Source organism: Ranitomeya variabilis, chromosome 3 (genome assembly GCF_051348905.1).
Source record: "Ranitomeya variabilis isolate aRanVar5 chromosome 3, aRanVar5.hap1, whole genome shotgun sequence".
NCBI classification, from domain to species: Eukaryota; Metazoa; Chordata; class Amphibia; order Anura; family Dendrobatidae; genus Ranitomeya; species Ranitomeya variabilis.
In genome coordinates, this window is record NC_135234.1 from 769,920,391 (window position 1) to 769,935,166 (window position 14,776).

General features: G+C 43.1%; 2 long non-coding RNA genes across 2 annotated transcripts; both read right to left on the bottom strand.

Moving 5' to 3' along the window:
- Window positions 1-306: 306 nt before the first annotated feature.
- On the bottom strand, window positions 307-1,449 carry LOC143818625 (uncharacterized). Its single transcript, XR_013224643.1, has 2 exons — window positions 1,274-1,449; window positions 307-431 (listed from the first exon to the last, which is right to left on the bottom strand). It is a non-coding gene; the product is annotated as an uncharacterized LOC143818625 (long non-coding RNA).
- A 6,232-nt stretch (window positions 1,450-7,681) lies between these two features.
- On the bottom strand, window positions 7,682-11,283 carry LOC143818626 (uncharacterized). The gene is made up of 2 exons (XR_013224644.1): window positions 10,929-11,283; window positions 7,682-7,938 (listed from the first exon to the last, which is right to left on the bottom strand). It is a non-coding gene; the product is annotated as an uncharacterized LOC143818626 (long non-coding RNA).
- Between the last annotated feature and the right edge of the window lie 3,493 nt (window positions 11,284-14,776).

A 14,776-nucleotide genomic window follows, 5' to 3' on the forward strand; every position in this document is an offset into this window, starting at 1 on the left:
GCTGAGAATGCTTAAAACCATTGAAGTCAATGAACATTTTGCTCCTTTGTCTGGTGTTTAGTGGCCTGTTTAGACAGGACGACCATCCTTCCCTCGCACTGTAAGAAGCCGGATCTGCATTTGGTCCTTCTCCCCCGTCGGCCTAACCCCTTAGATGCTGTTGTTGCTTTTGGCCGCAGCATCTAAGGGTGATTACGGCTTGTGCATGGTGGGTGCACATCCATTAGTGAGGATTATACATGGGGGATTCAGCCTGATTATCCTGGTAGGAAATGCTGCCTCATAAAATCATCACAGGACACCAAATTCTGCTGCACATTTATCTCTGACCGCTGTAACCATGGTTATGGTTTTTATTGTGATGCCTGCTCATGTCCCCTTCTCGCGTCCCAGTCGTCTGCTTTAATAATGGCGATGCCTGTGTCTGTGATCTGCGAACAGAAAAACGTGACATCAGATTCTGCCGCTACATAATTTCCTCTCAAAATGTTAAAAGTTCTGTTCAGCCGTCTTTTAAAGGAGCACTCCACACAAAACGACGAGGGCTCGCTAGGCCTGACTTAGGGGGAAACTTGTTGCCCACAGCAGCCAATCACATCTCAGCTTTCACTTCTAAAGTGGCTCGGAATGCTGGTTGCTATGGGCAACAACACCATTTATGTTTATAGCATATGTCCTGCTGTGCTTTCCTTAGTTTGCTTACTAACAGTTAACATTTTGGCAGGACCGTTAAAACCAAAAAACCACACACTGTTTATGCACACCCAAAGTGTCTTAGGGGGGTTAGTTCTTTACCGCCAAGATTCGGGACTTTAAAAATGTTGGTAATGCCTACTCATTTGGAAAACAAAACTGGCCTTGTTGCCCATAGTAACCTACCAAATATCAGCTTTTATTGGACTGCAGCATTATAGTTGGTTGCTACAGGCAAGAAAGCCAGTTGGTTTGAGAATTGAGGCCCTGAGGGGCGGAGCATGATATAAGCAACCAATGAATGCATAAAAGAGAATGCTAGTGTTATGCTCCGCCCCCGAGGGTCCTGCACTGTCCATAAGTTTGTTTTTGTTGAAGGGAAAGTAACATAACTACAATCATGAGTGCCATTACAGCTACTGAACTCACTCCTAGCTTTTCCGAGGAACTGTCAAGTTAGTAGTTGAGTGAAAAAGAAGGGAGCATAGTTTTCTTTTATGGTGGCCATATTGCTCAACACAACGACTCGCCAAATGTTTATGCCTCCTATTTGGGGAGTGGGGGGGATTTGGATCTTTACCTGTTCTACGGCTCACACGGTGACTATGGTGATAATGATAACTCCTCCTGATTCGGCGGCGACGTCTGTGTGCGCTTCTATAGTTCCGAGACGCCATGTTGATATCGCGAGGTTACCCTTTTCTTGGTCTGGAGCAGAGCAGGGCTGAAGTCAGGATTCCAAATAGAATGTTCATGACACGCGCGATGACATCAGTTTTCTGAAATCACGGAATATGCAAATCGCTTAGGTCAACCGACCACACCCTCTGATGTAACAAAGGGGCCACGCCACACCCACTTGCTATGTCATCGAGTGGAATATGCAAATTTAAGGCGCAAAACTATGTGTCCTGTGATCATTTTACTTATAGAAACATGTAATTTTATATGTTTGTGCTTTAGGTAAAAAGGGTTCATTTAAGGTCCTTTAAACCCTTATTAAATAGAAGGATAAATAAACCTGGGAAATTTAAAAAAAAGAAGGAAATAAAGAAAGGAGATATACATACACATACATACATATAGGCAGCTCGGTGGCGCAGTGGATAGCATAGCAGCCTTGCAGCGCTGGAGTCCTGGGTTCAAACCCCACCAAGGACAACATCTGCAAGGAGTTTGTATGTTCTCTCCGTGTTTGCATGGGTTTCCTCCAGGTTCTCCGGTTTCCTCCCACATTCCAAAGACAAACTGATAGGGAATTTAGATTGTGAGCCCCATCGGGGACCCTGATTATCATCAGTGATGATAATGTGTGGAAACTGTAAAGCGCTGCGGAATATGTTAGCGCTATATAAAAATAAAGATTATTAATATATATACACACACACACACAGAATAGGGTAAATATTGTGGAGGGATGGTAAAACTACAGTAAAACACTTATGGGGAAAAAAAACGTAAAATACAAAATTAAATAAAAATGGACTATTGTAAATGCATCGTAGGTAGGGGTGCTTGTTTTTATCACTCACCTCCCCCTACGTGCGCCACAAAAAAATTGAGTAAATGCATGTGAAAACTCATAACACAAAATACTATATATAATTTTTGATTAATGTTAGGCTGCTGTCACACGATCAGTATTTGGTCAGTATTTTACATCAGTATTTGTAGCCAAAACCAGGACTGGAACAATTAGAGGAAAAGTATAACAGAAACATCTGCACCACTTCTGTATTTATCACCCACTCCTGGTTTTGGCTACAAATACTGATGTAAATACTGACCAAATACTGACAGTGTGACTGCAGCCTTAAAGTTCTTACACACAGCTCATTAATGGTAAAAAACATTCTTCTCAAATAACCCCCACAAACTTTATTTTTTTATCTTCATAAACTTCTAAAAGAAGCAGTAAAGCAATTGTCCTGTTATCACCATAATCTACCACATTTGAAGAATGATTTTAAAATTAAACATCTCAATTATTTCAACCCATATAATTTTTTTTTTTAACATTATATGATTAAAACGAACAGTTTCAGTCAAAACTACAGATCTTATTGCAAAAAAGTATATAAATTAAAACCTTCATATGAGCAAAAAGTAAAAATATTTTGAAGGAAAAATAAAAAAAAACTTTAGGAAAAAAGAGATGTGGGGGAAAGACGCTTTGGCTATCTGATATTAAATGTTGTCATTGTAGGTGACCTCACGTTGTTTGGACCTGAAGGGAACGCTGAGATGTGGAAATCTGTAGTAATTGTGGTTTTATCACCAATGGCAGTACGGGGAATAGATTGTGCCTGGATTGGTGGTCTCACCAGCCGTCACCCAGCTTTCCCAGACTCTGATAAGGTGTCGGGGTGGAGTCCTGAGCTCCTTGTCAGATGTTGGATACTTTCCCTCAGATCTGAGATGTGTGACGAGCCCCGTGCGTCTCAACGACATCTCCCCAGCAGTCACCTGGCGGAGCGCAGTATTAAGTCATTTCTTCTTCTATGGACACCGCAGAGCGGGGGGAGAGACGGCAGAGGCGCTGCCATTATTACTCCAGGCTCTGTGCACATTGCCCATTTCTCATTCTTGCTTGCAGCATTTATTTTTAGGCAACGTTCACACGTTCAGTATTTCACATTAGTTGTTTATAAGGAGTAACCAGGAGTGGGCCAGAGTATGACAGAAATTCTTAGCGCCTCCATTTTCCTTGATGTGACCTATCGGAGATGGGGTGCTGGACTATCAAGGGGCGATACATAGACTAGGACTTGTTTAGACCCCACTATCTTTTGTGGAGGGGTGCACGTTGTTACCCTGTAGTGATTGAGTTAAAAGTTCTGGGCGTAATGTCAAGTATCATTTGGTGCATGTAAAGTGAACAAGCAGAGCTGCAGTGTAAAGTAGGAAGGTTAGACATTGCAGCAGCCTGAAAAGACAATTGAATCTCTGACTCCCCCTATAGAGGGGGCAGGGGAGCTGCAGCCACCGATCAAAGCTTTATCCATCAGTTGATTTAATAGGCAGATAGATGTGTGACCGCAATTCAGTCCTCCAGAGCTTTGTATTCCCACTCTGTTGCAATGAATCGTCTGGAGTGGAGCACCCCGCTTCCTTTTTCTTTGTTTTTTTTTTTTCTTTAATGATATATGGACAAGCCCTTTAATTCTGTCTCTTAGGCCGGGGACACACACAACGTATAAAAAAACAGTCCGTATTTTACGGCCGTAATACGCAGAAAAGTCCCCAAAATAGTGATCCGTATGTAATCCGTAGGCAGGGTGTGTCAGCATATTTTGCGCATGGCATCCTCCGTATGTAATCCGTATGTCATCCGTACTGCGAGATTTTCTCGCAGGCTTGCAAAACCGACATCTAATGGATTTATGTGCTCAAATGTTCGGTAAAACATATATACAGTATATATATATATATATATATGTAATTGAGACACATATATGTATTCTGTATTTATATTTAATTCAGCGCGATATCTGTGAAAAGCCGGTAATTCAATTGCCGGCTTTTCATTTCTCCTTCCCAAACCCGACAGGATATGAGACATGATTACATACAGTAAACCATCTCATATTCCTTTTTTTTGCATATTCCACACTAATAATGTTAGTAGTGTGTATGTGCAAAATTTGGGCACTGTAGCTGCTAAAATAAAGGGTTAAATGGCGGAAAAAATTGGCGTGGGCTCCCGCGCAATTTTCTCCGCCAGAGTGGTAAAGCCAGTGACTGAGGGCAGATATTAATAGCCAGGAGAGGGACCATGGTTATTGGCCCCCCCTGGCTACAAACATCTGCCCCCGGCCACTGGCTTTACCACTCTGGCGGAGAAAATTGCGCGGGAAGATGCACCTATTCTGGCACTTGGCCACTCTCTTCCCACTCCCTGTAGCGGTGGGATATGGGGTAATGAAGGGTTAATGTCACCTTGCTATTGTAAGGTGACATTAAGCCAGATTAATAATGGAGAGGTGTCAATTATGACACCTATCCATTATTAATCCAATTGTCTGAAAGGGTTAAAAAACACACACACACATGATTAAAAAGTATTTTAATGAAATAAACACACAGGTTGTTTTATTATTTTATTGTTCTCTCAATCCATCATAAGACCCTCGCTTGGCAAAATAATAAACCCACAAGATACATACCCTCCGATGAACCGTCACATCCAACGAGGTAATCCATCTGAAGGGGTTAATTATTTTACAGGCAGGAGCTGCGCTAAAGCACTCGCTCGTGTCTGTAATCCCCGGGGTAATGAAAGGAAATCTGAGTGATCTTTACTTACATTGAGTTGCGGTGAGGCGCCCTCTGGTGGATGTTCTCATGAACTGGAGCCTTGGAAAAGTTCATGAGTTCATCCACCAGAGGGCGCCTCACCGCAACTCAATGTAAGTAAAGATCACTCAGATTTCCTTTCATTACCCGGTCAGCTTGAGTTTCCATCACCCGAGGGCTAGTCTGTTATTTTGTGTTTCTGATGTTCCCATGCCATTGGGGAATCATGACAGTATGACCGGCCACTGTTAAAGTAATTGGCCGAAGAAAGGAGAGTAAAAGAAGTCTGTAGATTTTTTTTTTTTTTCCTCACATGTTTGCTACTTAGTTGGCTCAGTTGTATTTCTGCTCTATTTACAGCCTTGCCTTTCTCTCCTTCTAATCCTTGAATGGCTCTGATCTCTCCGGTTTAAGGATGGACTCTCAGAGTTTGGCTGCAGGTTTAAATAATCTTGCTACGAAGGTTCAGAATTTACAAGATTTTGTTATACATGCTCCTATTTCTGAACCTAAGATTCCTACACCAGAGGTATTTTCCGGAGATAGATCTCGGTTTCTGAATTTCAAATGTAATTGTAAATTATTCCTTTCTCTCAGACCTCACTCCTCTGGAGATCCTGTTCAGCAGGTTAAGATTGTGATTTCTTTGCTGCGAGGTGACCCTCAAAATTGGGCATTTTCATTGACACCAGGGGATCCTGCGTTGCTCAATGTGGATGCGTTTTTTCTGGCTTTAGGGTTGCTGTATGAGGAACCTAATTTGGAGATTCAAGCTGAAAAAGCTTTAATAGCCCTGTCTCAAGGGCAAGATGAAGCTGAGATATACTGCCAAAAATTTCGTAAATGGTCTGTGCTTACTCAGTGGAATGAGTGTGCCCTAGCGGCAATTTTCAGAGAAGGCCTTTCTGATGCCGTTAAGGATGTCATGGTGGGGTTTCCTACGCCCACAGGTCTGAATGAGTCCATCACAATGGCGATTCAGATTGATCGGCGTTTGCGGGAGCGCAAACCCGTGCACCATTTGGCGGTATCTTCTGAAGGGACGCCAGAGAAAATGCAATGTGACAGAATTATGTCCAGAAGCGAGCGGCAGAATTATAGGCACAAGAATGGCTTGTGCTTCTACTGTGGTGATTCCGCGCATGTTATATCGGCATGCTCTAAACGTACTAGGAAGGTTGACAAGTCTGTTTCTATTGGCACTTTACAGTCTAAATTTATTCTGTCTGTAACCTTTATTTGTTCATTATCAGTTATTACCGTGGATGCCTATGTGGACTCTGGCGCCGCTCTGAGTCTCATGGATTGGTCCTTCGCCAGGCGCTGTGGGTTTGATTTGGAGCCTCTGGAAGTTCCTATACCTCTGAAGGGTATTGATTCTACACCTCTGGCTTGTAATAGACCACAGTTCTGGACGCAAGTGACTATGCGTATGACTCCAGACCATCAGGAGATGATTCGCTTCCTCGTGCTGCAAAATTTACATGATGTGTTAGTGCTTGGATTACCATGGTTGCAATCTCATAACCCAGTACTGGACTGGAAAACTATGTCTGTGTTAAGCTGGGGATGTAAGGGGACTCATGGGGACGTACCTTTGGTTTCTATCTCGTCATCTATTCCCTCTGAGGTTCCGGCATTTTTGTCGGATTTTGGGGATATTTTTGAAGAGCCTAAAATTGGTTCTCTCCCTCCCCACAGAGAGTGTGATTGCGCCATAGATCTGATTCCAGGCAGTAAATTTCCAAAGGGTCGTTTGTTTAACCTATCTGTACCTGAGCATGCTGCCATGCAAGAGTATGTTAAGGAGTCCCTGGAAAAGGGACATATTCGTCCTTCTTCATCACCTTTAGGAGCTGGGTTTTTCTTTGTCTCTAAAAAGGATGGCTCGCTGAGGCCTTGTATTGATTATCGACTCCTGAATAAAATTACTGTCAAATATCAGTATCCGTTGCCGCTGCTTACTGATTTGTTTGCTCGCATAAGGGGGGCTAAGTGGTTCTCCAAGATTGATCTCCGTGGGGCGTGTAATTTGGTGCGAATTAAGCAAGGGGATGAGTGGAAAACCGCATTTAATACGCCTGAGGGCCACTTTGAGTATTTAGTAATGCCTTTCGGCCTTTCTAATGCACCTTCAGTTTTTCAGTCCTTTATGCATGAACTCATTTATTACAGAAAGAAGAGTCAGAACGTAACAATACAGCTGTTCAGACCTCCCACATGAATGCTGAGCACAAACAGCAAAATTTGCCACCAACACTATACGGAAGGTTGTGGATCCTTTATATGAAGCTGGAAGCCTGATAAGGTGTTTTACAGGATTTTGCTGAATACATAAGATGGCAAAGAGTATCAAGTGTATAGAAACATTACCTACTATACCCACCCGCAGGGCATTATCCTTCATGAATAACAAAGTTCTCCAAAGTGTGTCCATATGCAGAAATCAATATATCATTGCCACAGATGATCACCTACGACGCCTTATTTCTGAGTGGCATAAAACAGTTCCCAATACATTTAGATGCTGATGTGCTGCAGAATACTGCTATGAATAGTAATGAATTTAAGGGCCCAATGTCCATGTATTGGTAAAGAAACTCAAGTGTTCTGCATTTTTTTTTACTGATTTTGATACATACATGACCCGCAGGATAACCAATACAAATTCTCCAATAAACACCCAGAAATGTGCAGACATGGAGCATTTAATTGGAAGCAAAGTCAAATCCAAAAGATGTGGTGATCCCAGAATGGCAAGGAATATGTGACAGTATCTGTTAGGCAGTAACATGACAGAATCCTCGTCCTGGGTGTGTAATACTGACGTATCTCATCACAATCCCAGCGACTTCTGCACAGTCTGCCGGGCTATCTTGTTAAACTGCTCCCTGTCTTCTCGCCACATCTTTGAGGCATCCACATTAGCACCGCTTTCATCATTGGGATCTGCAAAGTAAAGAAAAATAATGTATTTTTGTAACTTAAATAGGATCCAACTAGCATATAACAGCCATATTATCCAACCAGATCTATGGCCACTGCACCCCTAGTGTAACGCGTCCCATGTCCAGCCTTGGGGGAATGAAAGCAAATACATGCTACATCAGACCCACATGACTATTGAGTGATAATTTTTAGACATCAGCTGAAGAGGAAGACAATCCTCTATTAGGGGAAAATTAACTTTATTCCTCCGTCCGGCTTACAGTCATAGAGGCGTGCACGGAGCGGCTGCAGTCACCGGCACAGCATCACACGGCAGCCTTAACCACACTTATGTACTTTGATTGACAGCTCATTCTGTAGCCTATCTGTGCATAGTGAGCTGTCAATCATAGCGCTAGGGTGCGATTACCGCCGCTGCCCAGAATTCTGTGATGGTAACTGTAGTCGCTCTGTGCAAGAATCCATGACTGAAAGCCGACGGCTCCCAAGAGGAAGAACGTTTTTAAAGTTCATTTTCACACGGTAACCATATATCTGCAGGTTAACAGCATTTTACAGGCTCTCGTTAAAAGTTGGCTACCGACCATTTGGGCATTGAGATTTATTTCATAGTACATTTCTTTATTCCCTAGAAAAGAGATTAGCTCCAATCGGATTTGTACCCAGTGAAGCGACATTAGTAGACTTGTTGTAGGTAGAAGGTGTTGTCCTGCTAACACAAACGGAATGGACTAAAAAATGAACTTATACATCTTAGCAATATACTTTATATATGAAAGGTGTACTGATCTTCAAGTCTCAGTCCCAGCAGGTCCCCTCTAGTTCCTTTCTGGGTTGCAAATCACTTGAGCCGTGTATGAAGGGGGCTGGCTGAATGCTCACTTCAATATGAAGGAGATGGGTCAGCCCCGCGCCTTTTACATACAGCTGTAGTAAAGTACTGACACACAAAGTACACTGTCCATGTCAGACACAAATTGGAGAAAGACCTGCCGGTCTCAGAATCAGACCTTGTAAGAGCATCGAGGCACCTTTCAGATGTACACTATATTAGTAGGTTGAGTGACTTACTAATTTAAGGTCGTTTAAGCACAGTATCTTTTAGCTGGGTAACCCTTTTAAAAAACAATTTTATAGCATTTCTTCAGTGCCGGATAGCTTCCAGAAACAAAACCCCATAAAACTGAATATCTGGGCCCAAAGTCAGACTTATGCTCATTCACAAACGTATAGAATTCTACACTGGGTATGGTTAAATGAATGAGATGTTTGTACATAGAAAATTATGTGATCTATACCAAGTACAGCTGATATAGGAGGTTACTGCACTGTCCACCTGTGAGCCAGTCAGAGCCTTATTCTTAGGCCCCTTTCATACGTCCGTTTTTTTAAGTCTATATGTGGTACTTTTTTGAAGGACCTCAAATACGGACACACACACACCCATTGTATTCAATGATGGTGCGCACATTAGGTATTTAATATGGACCCTGTGTCCGTGAGAAAAACCTGCAGACGTGTCCTTTTCTTTCCAGCAGCGAGGAGGAAATACGCGCCACACACGTGAACACTGATGACATCGGTGTGACACATACCCAAATGAAATGCTCCAGTGTATGGGAAAAGTGTACAGTTAGCGCTATTCCCAGGCGCTGACTACAACTGTCACCATCCTCGCCCGGTCTCCCTGAAATCAGAGAGACCAGGCGACGCTGATGACAGTTAAATCCATTTAAAAACCAGCGTGGACCCCCCCTATGTTTTAAATCCAGCACAGATAAAGCAGACGGCTGTGGGCTTCTAGTATCAAGCTGGGACAGTGCATAGTTAATGGCCTATCCCCAGTCAAAAAATTGGCACATCGTACTAAATGCACCAATTCTGGCACTTTACCTGGCTCATCCCAATGCCCTGGTGCGGTGGCATTCGGGGTAATATATGGGATTGATGACAGCTGTGAATTGTCAAAAGTCAGAGTAAGGTGTAAATCCGGCTGCTGTAACGAGGGGTCGCATCATTAAAGTTACTGTCGGTCACCGCCAGCGGTTCTCACTGTAACCTCTGTGTGAGCCAATAGCTAAGAACTGCGGTGAACTAAGTAAGGTTAATGTAGTTCACATATGGCTGGGGGTTAGTAATGGGGGTGTCTGACACCTCTCCTTTATTAACCCCTGGGCTTTATGTCAGGGGACATTACACAGCTGACATCAACCCCAAAACCATTACCCTGACTACCAAAGCAGGGCAATCAGGAAGAGCTGAGGCTAAGCACCAGAATTGGCGCATCTAATGTATGCACCATTTTTGGGGAGGCTGAAAGCTGGTGCTATTAGTTTGGGAAGGGGCCAATATCCATGACCCTTCCCTGCCTATTAATATCAGCCCACAGCTGTCCGCTTTACTTAGCTGGTTATTAAAAATAGGGGGGACCCCATGTAATTTTTTAGTATCCACACCATTTTTAATAACCAGAAAAGGCAAAGTAGACAGCTGTGAGTTAATATTAATAAGCTGGGAAACTCCATAGATATTGGTCCCTTCTCAGACTAATAAAACCAGCTCCTAGCTGTCTGCTTCCCCTTAGTTGGTTAGTAAAATGGGGGAGAACCTACACCATTTTTTTACAATGATTCCTAGAAATCTGTCGGATAAGCTACACAGAGCTTATTAAATATCTTGACGGTTATCTCTCTCTCTCACCTATCTTTCTATCATCTTTGTTCCTCTCCGCTATCTAATCTCTATCTTTGAACATCTTTAATACATAACACTCTTTAATTTCTATGCTGCTTTTTATTTCCTATATGTCACATGACCGGACAAGAGTACACATGGATGGGACACGGATCTCATCATTACTGTTTTCTCCAGTACCGGAAACACCAAAATGTAAAATGGGGACCTCAGGCTGCTTTTTAATTGGATCTAACTGTATATGGTTCAATCTAGAAAAATAACTTTTAATGGAGACAGAAACAAAATTGCCATACCTGCCAACATGCTTACAACTGAAAGCAGGATTTTCTCAACAGTTTGCACAGGACTCCACCTCTCAGCACTGCTCTCATAGCCCATGGGGTCATCTCCGGGCGCATGTAGAATTGAAATGCACACGCTGCCATCTGGGTATACTGAAAGGAAAAAGCAGAGTTCATAAGTAACGGCATGGCAAAGAACTGTTTTCACCAATGAAAGTAGAAAGCGTCTTTATATTCTAATTATATTTTTTATGACAGTCAACCAAAATGGATCACATATATAATGGCAACTGGTGTTAGTGCAATGAGCTAAGGATAATAAAGTGATATTCTGAGTATGTATAAATAAAGCTTAACCCCCTTAATCCCATATGACGTACTATCCCGTCGAGGTGACATGGGACTTAATTCCCAGTGACAGGATAGTACATCATATGTGATCGGCCGTGCTCACAGGGGGGGAGCACGGCCGAGTGTCAGCTGACTATCGCAGCTGACATCCAGCACTATGTGCCAAGAGCGGTCACGGACCTCTCCCGGCACATTAACCCCCGGAACACTGCGATCAAACATGATCGCAGTGTTCCGACGGCATAGGGAAGCATCGCGCGGGGAGGGGGCTCCCTGCGTGCTTCCCTGAGACCCTCGGAGCAACGCGATGTGATCGCGTTGCTCCGAGGGTCTCCTCCCTCCGCCTTCCTACAGGCCCGGGATCTAAAATGGCCGCGAGGCTCCTTCCGGGTCCTGCAGGTAGGTGGCTTTCAATTGCCTGCTCAGAGCAAGCGCTTGCAAGCCTCCCTGCAGTGCCTGTGTGATCGCTGATCTGACACAGTGCTCTGCAAAGTGTCAGGCAATGTTATAAAGTAAAAAAAAAAAAATATTCACGTATGTAAAAAAAAAAAAAATCCTAAATAAAGAAAAAAAAATATATTGTTACCATAAATATATTTCTTTATCTAAAAAAAAAAAACAATAAAAGTACACATATTTAGTATCGCCGCGTCCGTAACGATCCGACCTATCATACCGCTGAACAAAAAGTGGATTAAGGGCCCCTTCACACTGTGCAATCAAAGTCTGAACGAGCGTTCGATTTGTGACGTTTATCCGTCCTCGTTCCGAGGTCGCAAAGTGTGACATGGCGTTACGATTTGCGACGCAGCCCAGCATCGTACGATGTGAAAGAAAGAGCAGAACTTTCTTTCGTCGTAAATGTCCCGCTGTGGCGGTCGAAATCGTAGTATGTGACGGCGGTCATACGAGCTCGTAATGCGACTACGTGGGTTGGGCTTCCGCATACCTGTCTCCTGATTGGGCGTGACGTTTTAGCACGCCCATGCTGGTAATACGTCACGCTCGGAGTCGTAGGACTATGGCGGTGTGAAGGGTAGCGTACGATTGCGACGCGTGACGTTCACATCGCAACTACGTCAGAAAAAGCGTTAACATCGTAGAGTGTGACCGCTGGCTACGAGCTCGTACTGCGATGTCGAATATGACGCAAATGCGTCGTAATCGTAGCAGAATCGACCAGTGTGAAGGTACCCTAACACGCGATCAAAAATACGGATATAAATAACCATCGTACCGTCGAAAACGACATCTTGTCCTGCAAAAAACGACCCACCATACAGCATCACCAGCGAAAAAATAAAAAAGTTATAGTCCTCAGAATAAAAAGCGATCAAAAAATGTCACATGCCCGAAAATGGTACCAATAAAAACGGCAACTCGTCCCGTAAAAAACAAGACCTCACATGACTCTGTGGAACAAACTATGGAAAAATTATAGCTCTCAAAATGTGTAGACGCAAAAACTATTTTTTGCAATAAAAAGCGTCTTTTAGTGTGTGACGGCTGCCAATCATAAAAATCCGCTAAAAAACCGCTATAAAAGTAAATCAAATCCCCGTTCATCACCCCCTTAGTTAGGGAAAAATTATAAAATAAAAAAGTATTTATTTCCATTTTCCCATTAGGGTTAGGGTTGGGGCTAGGGCTACAGTTAGGGTTGGGGCTACAGTTAGGGTTGGGGCTAAAGTTAAGGTTTGGATTACATTTACGGTTGGGATTAGGGTTAGGGGTGTGTCAGGGTGTGTCTTTTTTGATATTGTGTTTGCGGTGCCCTCCATTTTTCTATTTAATAGGAGAAAATGGCCTCCATCACTTGTTACACAATTTGTCCACAACGTGGTTATATCCTGTATGTGGACAACAGCTGACGTTTAGGTACATGGCAAAGGTCGAAAAGAAAAGGGAGTTATTGGATTTTTGGAGCGCTCCTTTGGCTGGAATAAACTGTGGACCTTATGTTGCATTTGCAGAGCCCCCGACATGCTGCACCATCAGAAACCCCACACAAGTGACCACATTTTAGAAACTAGACCTCCAAAGAAATTCATCTAGGGCTGTGTTGAGAATATTCAATCCACAGGGGCTTCAGAAACTAGACTGTGACAACTGAAAATTGATTTTTTTTTTTTCCAGTAAAATGTTGCTTAATCACCACATTTGTAATTTTCACAAAGGGAAATAGAAGAAAATGGAGCCCACACTTTGTTGTGTAATTCCTGCCAAATGCGGTGATATCAGAAACTACTGTTTGGTCTCACGGCGGGGCTTGTGACATTTGCAGGTGACATTTGCGGGTGACATTTGCAAGCCCCTAAGGTGCCAGAGCAGCAGAACAAAACACAAGGGACCCAATTTTAACCCTTTCACCCCAAAGCCTGCTTTCACCTTCCTGACCAGGCTAATTTTTACAATTCTGACCGCTGTCACTTTAGGCCTCTTTCACACTAGCGTCGTGCACTGCACGTCGCTATGCGTCGTTTTGGACAAAAAAACGCATCCTGCAAAAGTGCTTGCAGGATGCGTTTTTTTCTCCATAGACGGTAATTAGCGACGCAGTGCGACGCATTGTCACACGTCGCAACCGTCGTGCGACAGTTGCGTCGTGTTGTAGCGGACCGTCGGCAGCAAAAAACGTTGCTTGCATCGTTTTTTGTCGTGTCCGCCATTTCCGACCGCGCATGCGTGGCGGGAACTCCGTCCCCACCTCCCCGCACCTCACAATGGGGCAGCGGATGCGGTGAAAAACAGCATCTGCTGCACCCTTTGTGCGGCGGAGAGAACGCTAGCGTCGGTGCGCTGCAACGGAGCATAGCGACGTGCAGCGCACGACGCTAGTGTGAAAGAAGCCTTAGGAGGTCATAACTCTGGAACGCTGAAATGGATCCCACTGATTCTGAGATTCTTTTCTCGTGACATATTGTACTTCATGATAGTGGTAACATTTCTCTGACATGACTTGCCTTTATTTGTGAAAAACTGAATTTTTGCGAAAATTTAGCAGATTTCAAACTTTTAATTTTTATGCCCTTAAATCAGAGAGTCATAATGCACAAAATAGTTAATAAATAACATTTCCCACATGCCTACTTTACATCAGCACAATTCAATTTTTGAAACATTATTTTTTTGTTGGGGAGTTAAAAGGCTTAAAACTCGACCAGCGATTTTTCATTTTTACAACAAAATTTGCAAAACCATTATTTTTAGTGACCACCTCATATTTGAAGTGACTTTGAGGGGCCTATGTGACAGAAAATAACAAAAAGTGACACCATTCTAACCACTGCACCCATCAAAGCAGTCAAAACCACATTCAAGAAGTTTTTTTAACCCTTCAGGTGCTTCACAGGAATTTTCTGACTGTGGAAGGAAAAAATAAACCTTTAATTTTATTTCAGAAAAATTTTCCTTTTGACCTAATTTTTTTTCACTTTTGCAAGAGTAACAGGAGAAAATGGACCATATAATTTGTTGTGCAATTTGTCCTGCGCATGCCGGTACCCATA